Source organism: Phocoena phocoena, chromosome 4 (assembly GCF_963924675.1).
Source record: "Phocoena phocoena chromosome 4, mPhoPho1.1, whole genome shotgun sequence".
NCBI lineage: Eukaryota > Metazoa > Chordata > Mammalia > Artiodactyla > Phocoenidae > Phocoena > Phocoena phocoena.
This window is the reverse complement of record NC_089222.1, coordinates 58038490-58053067: the sequence shown is the minus strand read 5'-3', so window position 1 is coordinate 58053067 and position 14578 is coordinate 58038490. Positions and strand designations below refer to the sequence as shown.

General features: G+C 41.8%; 1 pseudogene; it reads right to left on the bottom strand.

The window, feature by feature from the left end:
• Window positions 1-6794: 6794 nt before the first annotated feature.
• Window positions 6795-7631, bottom strand: LOC136122644 (tubulin polyglutamylase complex subunit 2 pseudogene; annotated as a pseudogene).
• Between the last annotated feature and the right edge of the window lie 6947 nt (window positions 7632-14578).

Sequence of the window (14578 nt, the reverse complement as noted above, 5' to 3'; positions counted from 1 at the left end):
ACCCGTGAACCCCAGCTCTGGGAGAAATATAATCATATATCGGATGCTGAATAAGAGCATATATAGGCTCCTGGAGAGCCTTGCGCTAGCTCTGCAAGGTATTGCACCCTGTAACTGAATCTCCAAAAAGTCCTTCCACTGTTCTGTTAAGCCAGATGTTTTGGATGGTGGCAACATGGTAAGACCAGTGGATTCCATGATCATGGGCTTATTGCTACACTTCTTTTGCTGAGAAGTGAGTTCCTTGATCAGAAGCAATATTGTTAGAATACCATGATAGTGGGTAACACCTTCTATAAGTCCAAGGATGGTAGTTTTGGCAGAAGGCATAGCAAGTAGGGAAGCCAAATCCATAGCCAGAGTGTCTATTTCAGTAAGAAAAAAGTACTACCCCTTCCACAATGGAAGTGGTTCAGTGCTTTCAACCTGCCACTAGATGGGGAATGGTGCCTTGTCACATACTCAGTGTTAGTCTCTGCTACTGGCAGATTGGGCAGTCAGCGGTGGTTGTAGCCAGATCAGCTTTTGTGAGTGGGAGTTCATATTGTGGAGCCCATGTATAAACTCCATCCTTGCCACCATGGCCACTGTTAATGAGCCCATTGGTGATGACAGGAGTGGCTGGGAAAGAGGCTGACTGGTATCCACAGAAGAGGTCATCATATATGCTTGAAGCAAGCCCTACATACTGGCTTCTCCCTTGCTTCTTTCACTAAATAAATCTTTAGCAAATGTTACATATCAGTGCATGAAGAGTTTTAAGAAAATATACCTTTCCAAGAGATTGTTTTTCTCTTTTGCGTACTGTGTCTAGATTGGACTCAGTGGAAGTGAACAAACTCTTTTCTAGACCTGAACTGCATAGTATTTTCTTTCTTTTTTATTTTGTAACATCTTTACTGTAGTATAATTGCTTTACAATGGTGTGTTAGTTTCTGCTGTATAACAAAGTGAATCAGCGATACATATACACATATCCCCATATCTCCTCCCTCCTGCATCTCCCTCCCACCCGCCCTATCCCACTCCTCTAGGTGGACACAAAGCTGATCTCCCTGTGCTATGCAGCTGCTTCCCACTAGGTATCTGTTTTACATTTGGTAGTGTATATATGTTCATGCCACTCTCTCACTTCATCCCAGCTTACACTTCCCCCTCCTCATGTCCTCAAATCCATTCTCTACGTCTGCATCTTTATTCCTGTCCTGCCCCTAGGTTCTTCAGAACCTTTTTTTTTTTTTAGATTCCATATATATGTGTTAGCTTACGGTATTTGTTTTTCTCTTTCTGACTTACTTCACTCGGTATGACAGTCCATCCACCTCAGTAAAAATAACTCAATTTTGTTTCTTTTTATGGCCGAGTAATATTCCATTGTATATATGTGCCACATCTTCTTTACCCATTCATGTGTTGATGGACACTTAGGTTGCTTCCATGTCCTGGCTATTGTAAATAGAGCTGCAGTGAACATTGTGGTACATGACTCTTTTTGAATTATGGTTTTCTCAGGGTATATGCCCAGGAGTGGGATTCCTGGGTTGTATGGTAATTCTATTTTTAGTTTTTTAACCAACCTCCATACTGTTCTCCATAGTGGCTGTATCAATTTACATTCCCACCAACAGTGCAAGAGGGTTACCTTTTCTCCACACCCTCTCCAGCATTTATTGTTTGTAGATTTTTTGATGAGGCCATTCTGACTGGTGTGAGGTGATACCTCATTGTAGTTTTGATTTTCATTTCTCTAATTAGTGATGTTGAGCATTCTTTCATGTGTATGTGGGCAATCTGTATATGTTCTTTGGAGAAATGTCTATTTAGGTCTTCTGCCCATTTTTGGATTGGGTTTTTTTGGTTTGTTTGTTTTTTGTGGTACGCGGGCCTCTCACTGCTGCGGCCTCTCCCGTTGCGGAGCACAGGCTCCGAACGCACAGGCCCAGCAGCCATGGCTCACGGGCCCAGCCGCTCCGTGGCATGTGGGATCCTCCCAGACTGGGGCACGAACCCGCGTCCCCCGCATCGGCAGGTGGACTCTCAACCACTGCTCCATCAGGGAAACCCCAAGGGTTGTTTGTTTTTTTGATATTGAGCTGCATGAGCTGCTTGTATATTTTGGAGATTAATCCTTTGTCATTTGCTTCGTTTGCAAATATTTTCTCCCATTCTGAGGGGTGTCTTTTCGTCTTGTTTATGTTTCCTTTGCTGTGCAAAAGCTTTGAAGTTTAATTAGGTCCCATTTATTTCTGTTTTTATTTCCATTTCTCTAGGAGGTGGGTCAAAAAGGATCCTGCTGTGATTTATGTCATAGATGTTCTGCCTGTGTTTTCCTCTAAGAGTTTTATAGTGTCTGGCCTTACATTTAGGTCTTTAATCCATTTTGAGTTTACTTTTGTGTATGGTGCTAGGGAGTGTTCTAATTTCATTCTTGTACATGTAGCTGTCCAGTCACACCAGCACTACTTATTGAAGAGGCTGTCTTTTCTCCACTGTATATTCTTGCCTCCTTTATCAAAGACAGGGTGACCATATGTGCATGGGTTTATCTCTGGGATTTCTATCCTGTTGCATTGATCTACATTTCTGTTTTTGTGCCTGTACCATACTGTCTTGATTAGTGTAGCTTTGTAGTATAGTCTAAAGTCAGGGAGCCTAATTCCTCCAGCTCCATTTTTCATTCTCAAGATTGATTTGGCTACTCGGGGTCTTTTGTGTTTCCATACGAATTGTGAATTTTTTTGCTCTAGTTCTGTGAAAAATGCCATTGGTAGTTTGATAGGGATTGCACTGAATCTGTAGATTGCTTTGGGTAGTATAGTCATTTTCACAATGTTGATTCTTCCAATCCAAAAACATGGTATATCTCTCCATCTCTTTGTATTATCTTTAATTTCTTTTATCAGTGTCTTATAGTTTTCTGCATACAGGTCTTTTGTCTCCTTAGGTAGGTTTATTCCTAGGTATTTTATTCTTTTTGTTGCAGTGGTAAATGGGAGTGTTTCCTTAATTTCTCTTCCAGATTTTTCATCATTAGTGTATAGGAATGCAAGAGATTTCTGTGCATTTATTTTGTTTCCTGCTGCTTTACCAAATTCATTGATTAGCTCTAGTAGTTTTCTGGTAGCATCTTTAGGATTCTCTATGCATCATGTCATCTGCAAACAGTGACAGCTTTACTTCTTCTTTTCCAATTTGGATTCCTTTTATTTCTTTTTCTTCTCTGATTGCTGTGGCTAAAACTTCCAAAACTATGTTAAATAATAGTGGTGAGTGTGGGCACCTTTGTCTTGTTCCTGATCTTAGAAGAAATGGTTTCAGTTTTTCACCATTGAGAACGATGTTGGCTGTGGGTTTGTCATATATGGCCTTTATTATGTTGAGGCAAGTTCCCTGTATGTCTACTTTCTTGAGGGTTTTTATCATAAATGGGTGTTGAATTTTGTCAACAGCTTTTTCTGCATCTATTGAGATGATCATATGGTTTTTCTCCTTCAATTTGTTAATATGGTTTATCACATTGATTTGGGTATATTGAAGTATCCTTGCATTCCTGGGATAAATCCCACTTGATCATGATGTATGATGCTTCTAATGTGCTGTTGAATTCTGTTTGCTAGTGTTTTACTGAGGATTTTTGCATCTATGTTCATCAGTGATATTGGCCTGTAGTCTTCTTCCTTTGTGACATCTCTGTCTGGTTTTGGTATCAGGGTGATGATGGCCTCGTAGAATGAGTTTCGGAGTGTTACTCCCTCTGCTACATTTTGGAAGAGTTTGAGAAGGATAGGTGTTAGCTCTTCTCTAAATGTTTGATAGAATTCGCCTGTGAAGCCATCTGGTCCTGGGCTTTTGTTTCTTTGAAGATTTTTAATCACAGTTTCAATTTCAGTGCTTGTGACTGGTCTGTTTATATTTTCTATTACTTCCTGGTTCAGTCTCAGAATGTTGTGCTTTTCTAAGAATTTGTCCATTTCTTCCAAGTTGTCCATTTTATTGGCATATATATAATTGCTTGTAGTAATCTCTCATGATCCTTTGTATTTCTGCATTGTCAGTATTACTTCTCCTTTTTAATTTCCAATTCTGTTGATTTGAGTCTTCTCCCTTTTTTTCTTTTCTTTTCTTTTTTTTTTTTGTGGCACACAGGCCTCTCACTGTTGTGGCCTCTCTCGTTGTGGAGAACAGGCTCCAGATGCGCAGGCTCAGCGGCCATGGCTCACGGGCCTAGCTGCTCTGCAGCATGTGGGATCTTCTTGGACAGGGGCACAAACCCGTGTCCCCTGCATCAGCAGGTGGACTTTCAACCTCTGCGCCACCAGGGAAGCCCCTCCCTTTTTTTTTGATGCATCTGGCTAATACTTTATCAATTTTGTTTTTCTGAAAGAGCCAGCTTTTAGGTTTATTGATCTTTGCTATCATTTCCTTCATTTGTTTTTCATTTATTTCTGATCTTTATGATTTCTTTCCTTCTGCTAACTTTGGGGTGTTTTTGTTCTTCTTTCTGTAATTGCTTTAGGTGTAAGCTTAGGTTATTTGAGATGTTTCTTGTTTCCTGAGCTAGGATTGTATTGCTATGAACTTCCCTCTTAGAACTGCTTTGCTGCATGCCATAAGTTTTGGGTCATTGTGTTTTCTTTGTCATTTGTTTCTAGGTATTTTTGATTTCCTCTTTGATTTCTTCAGTGATCTCTTGGTTATTTAGTAGTGTATTGTTTAGCCTCCATGTGTTTGTATTTTTTACAGATTTTTTCCTGTAATTGATATCTAGTCTCATAGCGTTGTATTTGGAAAAGATACTTTATATGATTTCAATTTTCTTAAATTTACCAAGGCTTGATTTGTGACCCAAGATATGATCTATCCTTGACAGTGCTCTATGAGCACTTGAGAAGAAAGTGTATTCTGTTGTTTTTGGATGGAATGTCCTATAAATATCAATTAATTCTATCTTGTTTAATGTGTCATTTAAAGCTTGTGTTTCCTTATTTATTTTCAATTTGGATGATCTGTCCATTGTGAAAGTGGGGTGTTAAAGTCCCCTACTATGATTGTGTTACTGTCGATTTCCCCTTTTATGGCTGTTAGTATTTGCCTTATGTATTGAGGTGCTCCTATGCTGGATGCATAAATATTTACAATTGTTATATCTTCTTGGATTGATCCCTTGATCATTATGTAGTGTCCTTCTTTGTCTCTTATAATAGTCTTTATTTTAGAGTCTATTTTGTCTGATATGAGAATTGCTACTGCATATTAGTACTTCTAATGGTAGTGTTTACCTGATTTTTGGACAAAAGGTCCCACATCTTCATTTTGCACTGGGTCCTACATATTAGGTAGCCATTCCTGCTCTTGAATGCTCTGCTCCTCCTGAGGCTGGTCTCAAACCTTTCCTTATTAGAACCCTCTTCTGTCTACAGCCCTTTGGGATTCCAGCTGATTGTCACTGATTTGAAGTGCACCATTGTTTTGTGGCTCCTCTGCTGCTTCATTTGTGAAATCGAGAACTGGACTAGGACTTAAGAAATAATTCAGCGGCTCCATGAGCTCTAGAGGAAGGACATCTACCACAGTGGAAGATGACACAACTTCTCAATCCCCTTCTAACCCTGACTTGGGGAAGGAGCCAAATGCTGGAATCTCTTATCTGGCAGTGCTGTTTCTCCCTTTGATGAGTTTTGGCAGAAAAATGCTTCTGGAAGACTAAACCTCAGCTATTATCCTTGACAACTTGGTTCCTGTCTATCCTTTTCTGCTACCCCATGAATTGTTGAGCAGTTGTGAGTAGGCAGAGCAGGTGGAAGCTCTTGTCCAAAGTGACTGATTTGATCAAAACTGTGCATGAAGAGTCCTGGCAAAGCAATGCTTGGCAGGTTTTGTTTTGTTTGGGTTTTAATGGTACAGCAGAATCACCTCTTCTTTAAAAAAAAAAGTGAGAAAGATAATTTTGGCAAACATACAAATATCACATCACGAAACTGGAAACAAGAAACTTTATAGGAAACTGATGAAGAAACTTTATAGGAAACTGAAAATGAGCAAAGCAAGATCTGTTTGTGGTGAAGGATATAAAGAACATAAAAATGGATATTCAAGGTTTTTCATGGAACATTATAACCCATCAAATTAAGGTATCATTATTCTTTAACAAAAATTAACTGATCTGAGGAAGGGTAATGCAAAAGTATTCTAATGCAGTGCTGCCCAATAGAACTTTCTGTGATGATAGAAATGTTTCATCATCTCTGTGCTAATACAGACTCCACTAGCCACATGAATACTCCCATTTTTAATATGGCTTAAATTTAGCTCTTTAAAAAGTGGCTACCTGCAGAAACTAACACACCATTGTAAACAATTATACTCTAATAAAGATGTAAAAAAAAGTGCTACCAGTTGAGCAGCATAGTTCTAATGCCTCATAGGTCAAAACCAGTGGTTTCTATGGGGGACTTCTCTAATTACTGCTGAGGGGTAGGGGGTTGGAGTAGAAAGAAAAGAAAGCTCTTAATAGATCTACTTAGTCACTTACACAACACCTTACATTCTCCACAGCTTCCAGAATTAGTAGGTGACACAACCTGCTGTAAGGGGTATGAGAGAAGGATTCTTGGGGAGAGCTGAGTATGCCCTTCCAACTCCTGGCTCAAGCCAATGGAAGTAAAAGGCCTAGGATTTTGTAACTCAGATGGAGAGAGGACAATGGTTCCATACACAGAATCTGAGGCTTGGGCCACGCCTGGGGCATCTGTGCTTGGAAATCATCGCTGTGGGGCTGGCGGGGAGCTGGGCGCTCATTTTCGGACATTGTTTCCAGAGCCAGAGGAGGATTTAGAGGTGGAAGGAGGACCCGTGGGCCCTTTCTGGCCACCTGCAGGCTGAACAGGCCCTTTCTATTTGGGGATTAATGTCTTGTTCTTGCTCTTGAACACTTTGCTGGGATCTAGCTTGTTCACAAAGGAGTCGGTCTCTTCCGTGAGTAGGTTTGTGTTGTAGGTGATGGGTTTACACATGTTGAACCATTGCTTGGCCTGTGGGCTAATGCCATAGCTGTGAAGGCGTACTCCCACTGGAGCAGGCCCAGGTGGGTGATAAGCAGGAGATAATAGGCAGTAAAGTTATCTGTGAGAAAATGCCAGTATAACGCTCTGTCCAGGAACCAGATCTCAGTGTCTTGTGCTAATGCTGGTTTACCTCTTTTGTAGGCAAGGCAAACCTTCCCATTCAGGTTGCAAGGATCCAGCTCAAATATCGCTTCTTGTGTATCATTCTCCAGGTCTGCAAGAGTTGGTGCGTTAGGAAGAGAGTACATGGAAGACTGGTTGAGTTGAGTCAGTTTTGAGATGCTGTTAATTGCCATGCTGCCCAGTGGAATGGTGTGTTCATCCAGCTTCACATTCCATGTCATGTGGAAGCCGTTGGTCATCAGGTAAAAGTTCTTCAGATCCTCAGGCAGCACAGTTATTTTTTTGTTCCCATGAAGAAATCATGTGACATTCAGCAGGCGCCTTTTCTATGATGGTCACCTCTGTCACACCTTGGGATGATTCTAGGATGTGGGTGACCCCCAAGGTCAGCTTCTCCAGGTGCGGCTTGCGGCTGCCCAGTAGCGGGGTCGGTGTCTCCTCCATGGCTCGCGTCCCCGCTCCGCGCGCGGCCGGGAGAGCGGCGGGGACGGGGCGGGAGAGCGGGGCGGCCGGGAGGGCCGGACTCCACCCTGGAGGCGCAGCCGTCAAGTTCACGGCATGCCGGGAGTTGTAGTGCTCGGCGCCTGAGAGCGCGGCGGGGCGGAGATGGGGGGCCCGGGCTGCTCTGGGAGTAGCAGTTCCGCGGGGCGCTTGTTCCTGCGGCCCCGGCGGGTGCTCCACGCCACGCCGCCGGGACACAGCGACTCCACCGCCCGGACCCTTCCGCCCCTCCGGGGCTGGCCGCGCAAGCGGGGGCGGGCCTCAGCGCCGTGCGGCCAATCGGGCCAGGCGTAGAGACCGGGGCAGGACGGCCTCGGCGCGACGCCCCTAGTGGCGGTTGTGTCCATGTAGTATTTTCTGATGTGTCGAGTTGACCTCATAGAACTGGAAATATTTAGTATCCAAGTAGGAAACATGTGCTATCAAGGCACCAGGGAAGTTCCCCAAACTTCAGAGTATAGGTCAGTTTTGGTTGTGACTGTTTAGCACTTGTAAATTGGTTAAAGAGCATTGACCTGAACCGGTGACTATCCTTAGGTGTCCTTGTCTCTTCCCTACCGCTATTAACTCAGTGATATCTATTCCTTTTATTCATTAATCTGTGTGTTCCCTCTGTAATCTTTTTTGGGGCAGGGACTTTGTCTTAATCATTGTTGTATTTTAAGTGCTTCACATAATGCCTGATACGTACTAGTGCTCATTTCATAGTCTCTTATTACTTTATTCGGAAAATACTAACTGAGCCCCTACTATTAATGCATTTTGAATACACACCTCTTTCTCTTCTTTTTCTTATTTCTTTTTCTAGCTCTAACTCCCATTTTCTTTCCTTTTTTGGCATAAAAAGAAAACAAGTTTTATGAGACAACTTAGTTCAACTCAATTTTACAAACACTGAGTGCTCACTTTGTGCTAGGCATAGAATTTTTTTTAAATAATAAATTTATTTATTTATTTATGGCTGCATTGGGTCTTCGTTGCTGCACATGAACTTTCTCTAGTTGCAGTGGGTGGGGGCTACTCTTTGTTGCAGTGCGCGGGCTTCTCATCGCAGTGGCTTCTCTCGTTGTGGAGCATGGGCTCTAGGCGTGCAGGCTTCAGTAGTTGTGGCTCACGGGCTCTAGAGCACAGACTCAGTAGTTTTGGTGCATGGGCTTAGTTGCTCTGTGGCATGTGGGATCTTCCTGGACCAGGGTTTGAACCCGTGTCCCCTGCATTGACAGGTGGAGAGAAGTCCTAGGCATAGAATTTGACAAGAATTCCCTTCAAGACACTGCTTGATAGAAAAGAAAGACCCATAAAAATGTAATAAAAAAATAGTCAAAAGGAATATGGCAAATGCCATGATAGAAATATGCTTTGGAGCTAGGAGAGTATCTTATAGCCACTATGGAAAACATTATGGAGTTTCCTCAAAAAATTAAAAATAGAACTACCATATAACCCAGCAATCCCACTTCTGGGTATATATCCAAAGGATCTCCAAGAGATATCTCCATTCCCATGTTCACTGCAGCATTATTCACAATAGCCAAGATATGGAAACAGCCTAAGTGTCTGGCTACAGTTGAATGGATAAAGAAGATGTGAGATATATGTATAGATGTGACATATGATATCATGGCTTAATCATTGTTGTATTTCTGATACTTCAAGCATTCCTCCTTTTAAAACTTAGACCTTTAGACTAGCAGAGCAGAAGTCTGCTGGAGATGGGAGGTCATGGGGATGAGAAGCAAAAATTTGCTTGTGGATAATTAGGGCTAATAGTGAATGGTGCTACTCCCATTTCTATTCCTCAATTCCTAGGCCCATAAATCCTGACTCTAGATCCATTTCATATATATATATACATACATATATATATAAATATATATATATATAAAATGGAATATCATTCAGCCATGAGAAAGAAGGAAATCCTGCCATTTTGACAACATGGATGGACCCTGAGGGCATCATGCTCAGTGTTATACGTCGGAGAAAGACAAATATTGTATGACATCACTTATATGTGAAATCTAGAATATCTGAACTCACAGAAACAGAGAGTAGAATGATAATTTCCAGGGACTGGGATGTGGGGGAAATGGGGAAATGTTGGTCAAAGGGTACAGACTTCCAGTTATAAGATGAATAAGTTCTGGGAATCTAATGTCCAACATGTTGACTATAGTTAACAATACTGTATTATATACTTGACAGTTGCTAATAAAGTAGACTGTAGATATTCTCACCATACGCAGACACAAAATGGTAATTATGTGAGGTGACGAAAGTGTTAACTAACCCTATTGTTGGTAATGATTTTGCAGTATATATATGCATCAAATCATCATGTTGTATACTTCCCCACTCCCCTACTGGTATTTTCTGAACCTCCAAATAAACTGCTGGCTCTTTGTCTCAGAGTCTGCTTTTGGGTGAACCCCAAATGAGACAAGTATCATGCCCAGGGCAGAGACAGGGTATGAACCCAGGCATTTGGTTTCCAGAGTCCATGCTTTTACCAATCCCTCTGCTGACACTAGGAGGAAGGCTAGGCAGAGAGCAGGGGCAAAGGCACAGAGGCTTGAGAAAGTTTGGTGTGTTTGAAGAAATAGCTCAATATGGCTAGAACAGGACGGCTTGGGGAGTGGGATGTGGGTAGGAGAAGATGAGGCTGGAAATGGAACGTGGGATGAATTCATGAAGCACTTGAAGGTCAAGTCACGGTATTTGAGCTTCATCACAAAGGCAATGGGAAGTCATTTCACAGTTCTACTCAGGGTGGGATATGGTCAGATATCTATTTGTAAAAGTTCCTTCTGGTGTAGAGAAGGTGGGGTGGGGGCAGTGGAGAGATTGGTGGTAGGAAGACTGATTCTGAGGCTATAGCTACTAGGAGAGTGACAGTGTGGATAGAAAAGAAGGGGCTGACCTCACAGATGCTTAGGGCATAGGGTCAGTGCAACACGGTGACAATGTGGTTGGATCATGTACCAAGGAAAGCAAGAGGTTCAGCGTGAATGGCAGGGAGGGTGGAGGTACGTGTGAGCAAAAGTGTTTGTGTGGGTTTCGAAAGAGGGCCATTTCCACTGGACATATTGAGTTGTAAATGCCTGAAGACTCCCCAGGTGGAGATATCCAGAGGCAAATAAAGATAGAGCTTTGAGACCTAGGAAAGAGCCCACAGCTAAATATGCAAATTTTGGAATATCAGTTGATATTTGAAGGTCTTAAAGCCATTGGCATGGATGGAATTCCTTGGGAAAAGGGAAAAAAAGCTGTGCAAAGTATATGAAATGTTTTCAAGCACATAATCTCATTTGATCTTCATAATAACCATCTGAGGTGAGGAGGAAAGGTATTATTTTCACCATCACCTTGTAAGGGAGAAAATCAAGACATGGAGAGAGGTTAGGGGGCTTGTCTTTTAGCTGGAAAGAGGAAGAGCTGAGGCAAGGAGTAGGTCCACTGGCTCCATGTCCAGTGCTTCTCTCATCACACCACACTGTCCCCCCCAAAATACATTTGAATGCCTATACCAAGTGATATAGGACCTCTCCACAAGTGTTCTTTTTAAAAGAAGGTATAATATCTTCTTCATGTTATATGTCTCTGTTATATTATAGAAATCTGACATGTCAAATCATGATGTATAATGTTCTTTTCTGTATTTTTTACTGGTTTACTGATACTTGGACAGATGTTTAATATAGCAATGGGACACAGACATAGATGACACCAAATCCCATTTGTCAAGGCAGTGCTTGCTTTGCAGGTGAATTCTCAGAGGCTCTGCTACCCGCCTGGTCATTTTTCTCAATCCTTTCATTTTTGCATCACCTGTCTCTATGGTCATCTCCCTTTTCATTATTTTTGACCATGTGCTAAGCATCTAACCTAACTCTGTAAAATTAAGTTTTAGGCAGTAATAATTCACATTTATTCACTGGACATCTTCAGTGCCTACAGCGAATCTTCCTGAGGTTTTTCTCTTCCTCCTTTTATGCTCTGGTGAGAGCGCTCCCAAAACAGTACTGTAAGTCATGCCAGGAAAGGACCCCGCCACAGAACAACCTCTTAATACAGAGAGCAGAACCATTTTTGGCCAGATTTTTAAAAACCCACTTCCCTCTCTTGTTTGCCAGGGAGATGACATGACACTGACATTTGGAAATGTTGCAAATGTGACAAATTATGCCATGTTTTATTACACGATTTGTGGCATATTTTACCTGTTTAGGTGAAAACCCCGACAACGTGACATATGTATAAATGAGTCAAGCCCTTGTAATATCCCTGGGGCAGCCGCAGCCAGAACTTGGTTGAACAGACTGAAGGAGCAGCTCGTGGACACAGAGAGCAGCAGGGGGCTTGTCATGTTCTGCTGTGGTTGGCAATTTGCTTTCCCACCTCTTTAAGCATGTGGTAAGTGATGGGGGAAAAATGATCCCAGATAATGGCAGGACACCCTCTGTGTTGTGTTTTTTTCAGCTCTCTGCTGTTTTAACTAATTTCCGGTCAATTATGCTGATGTCTGGGTATATTAGTGGTTTTATATTAGGCAGAAAAACATCACCTTTTCTCTGAACACCAGTTTGCTATTCTGGCTTAATTGCAATAGAAATCAGGTTATAACTTATTTGTGAGAAGAAACAGTTTCTGGAACTTCTGTCCTCTACCTTCTCCCCACTTTCTTCCCTTTAAAATTTCTAGAACAGAGCCACTACATGATAATGACTCAGTTAGGAAGCAGATGAGCCCTGCCTGATAAAAAACTTGAATAAGCTATTTCTTCCAGAAGGGCAAGTGTGTATGTTTGTGTGTAGACATCTTAAGCACTGTGGTCCTTTCCTGACACACCAGATCTCCAGAGTATACACATTATTTTTTTTGAGGGTCGGAAGTGTTCCACTTATAGACATCCTGTTTTTGGGGGTGGGGTGGAGAATAAAAATGTTTCCAGTGTGATGCTATTTAGCCACATATTAGGCCATTTTCTTCTTACTCTTTCCAGTTTGCTGGAAATTGGAGATAGAAAGTAAGGGATAAACATTTTCGTTTTCTGAGTTGATAGTTCATGTTTATGTCCTTAGTCTCAAGTTAAAGTAGGTGCCTGGTAATCCTTTATGTAAAAATGTCAATATATTTGGATAAGGTGTGTGGTTATCAGAGTCAGTTCCTCCATTCTTTTCTAGCAAGAAACAGGAATTGGATTGAGTGTCTAGCACTCCTTGAATGTAGCCTTGGTCTTAGTGCCTCTGGTTTAAGTGTAGACATTCACTTTTTCCTCTTCCTCTGAGTCTTGCCCTGCACCCCTTGTTTCCTTTATGGGTGGCTCTCTGGAGCCCTTAAACTCAGATGCTTGCTCACTCAGCCTCTTAAGCCTCCATTTTAAAGAAGTTTTCTGGAATTTCACACACTGCCTAGATGAGGTTCTATATGAGGACTGAATCCCTTTTCTTACCACTTGGGGGGAGTGAACAGAATCTTCTTCACAGGTTTCTCCTCCAAAGAAACTAGGGAGCATGTGATATAATATCTCAAATCAATCTCTTGACTCCCCATCTACATTCCTCTGTTGACAGGAATTCTTTCAAATGTCCCAGGAACTGACCTTGGTTATGAGGTTTCATTTGGAAGTGCTGAGGCTGGGGCCAGTCCTCAGAAAAATTGTAGGAGGGATGAAGCTTGTCTTAATCTTTATTACCCAACTTGCATTCATTTTTTGATTCTTTGCCTCAAAACTTCCAGTTCGCAGTCGTAAAAATGATGTCTCTGCCTTTTACTATTATTATTATTTTTAAAAAAGTTTATTTATTTATGTATTTAGTTTTGGCTGCGTTGGGTCTTCCTTGCTGTGCGCGGGCCTTCTCTAAGTTGGAGAGAGTGGGGGCTACTCTTCATTGTGGTACATGGGCTTCTCATTGCAGTGGCTTCTCTTGTTGCGGAGTACAGGTTCTAGGCGCGTGGGCTTCAGTAGTTGTGGCTCGCGGGCTCTAGAGTGCAGGCTCAGTAGTTGTAGTGCACACGCTTAGTTGCTCCGTGGCATGTGGGCTCTTCCCAGAACCAGGGCTCGAACCTGTGTCTCCTGAATTGGCAGGCGGATTCTTAACCACTGCGCCACCAGGGAAATCCCCTGCCTTTTATTATTAATCATCATAAAACAATTGCTGTCATTTCATGAGTGTTTATTATGTGCTAGACATTTTGATAAGCATTTTATATATTATCTCATTTAATCTTATGATTTGGGTGTTACTATTCCTGTGTTCCAGATGAAAAAACTGATACATTTTCCCGAATCTCACAGCTAGTGAGTAGTGGAATCAGGATTCAAACTCAGGTCTGAATGTTCCCAAAGCCTGTGTGCTAATCATTTATTTAGACCTTCCCCCTCTTGGGCATTATTCCATTCTGTAAATTTAAGACTCCAATTGTCTCTTATCAGAATTTACCTTTTATGTTCTTCTATAGCTCCGCTCTTACGTTTCTGGGGTGCTAGATGGTTATAGGCCACTTTAGTGTGATGAGGAATTATTGGCTGAGAAAGCCAGCATTGCTCAGGGCCATCTGCACTTTTACTGTCAGGTCACAAGAATCTACACTAAAAGGTACTGATCTCTCCTGGTGGCTTTTCAGGTATTTTTGTTCTTTGGGAAGATAGTCAAGTCACAATACAGAGAAATCTGCTTAACTTGACTACTTTTTATTAGTAATTCAATTATTTGTTTATTCATTTAAGTATCGTTTATTGCGCCCTCCTGTATGCCAGGAATTGTACTAGGGGCTGAGAATATACACACATAATAAAATGAAGATGAATAAAATAAATCCATGTCTTCAAGAAACTTGTGGGGCTACTAGAGAAATAAACCACGACTATCATGTGGTGTGATAAGTGT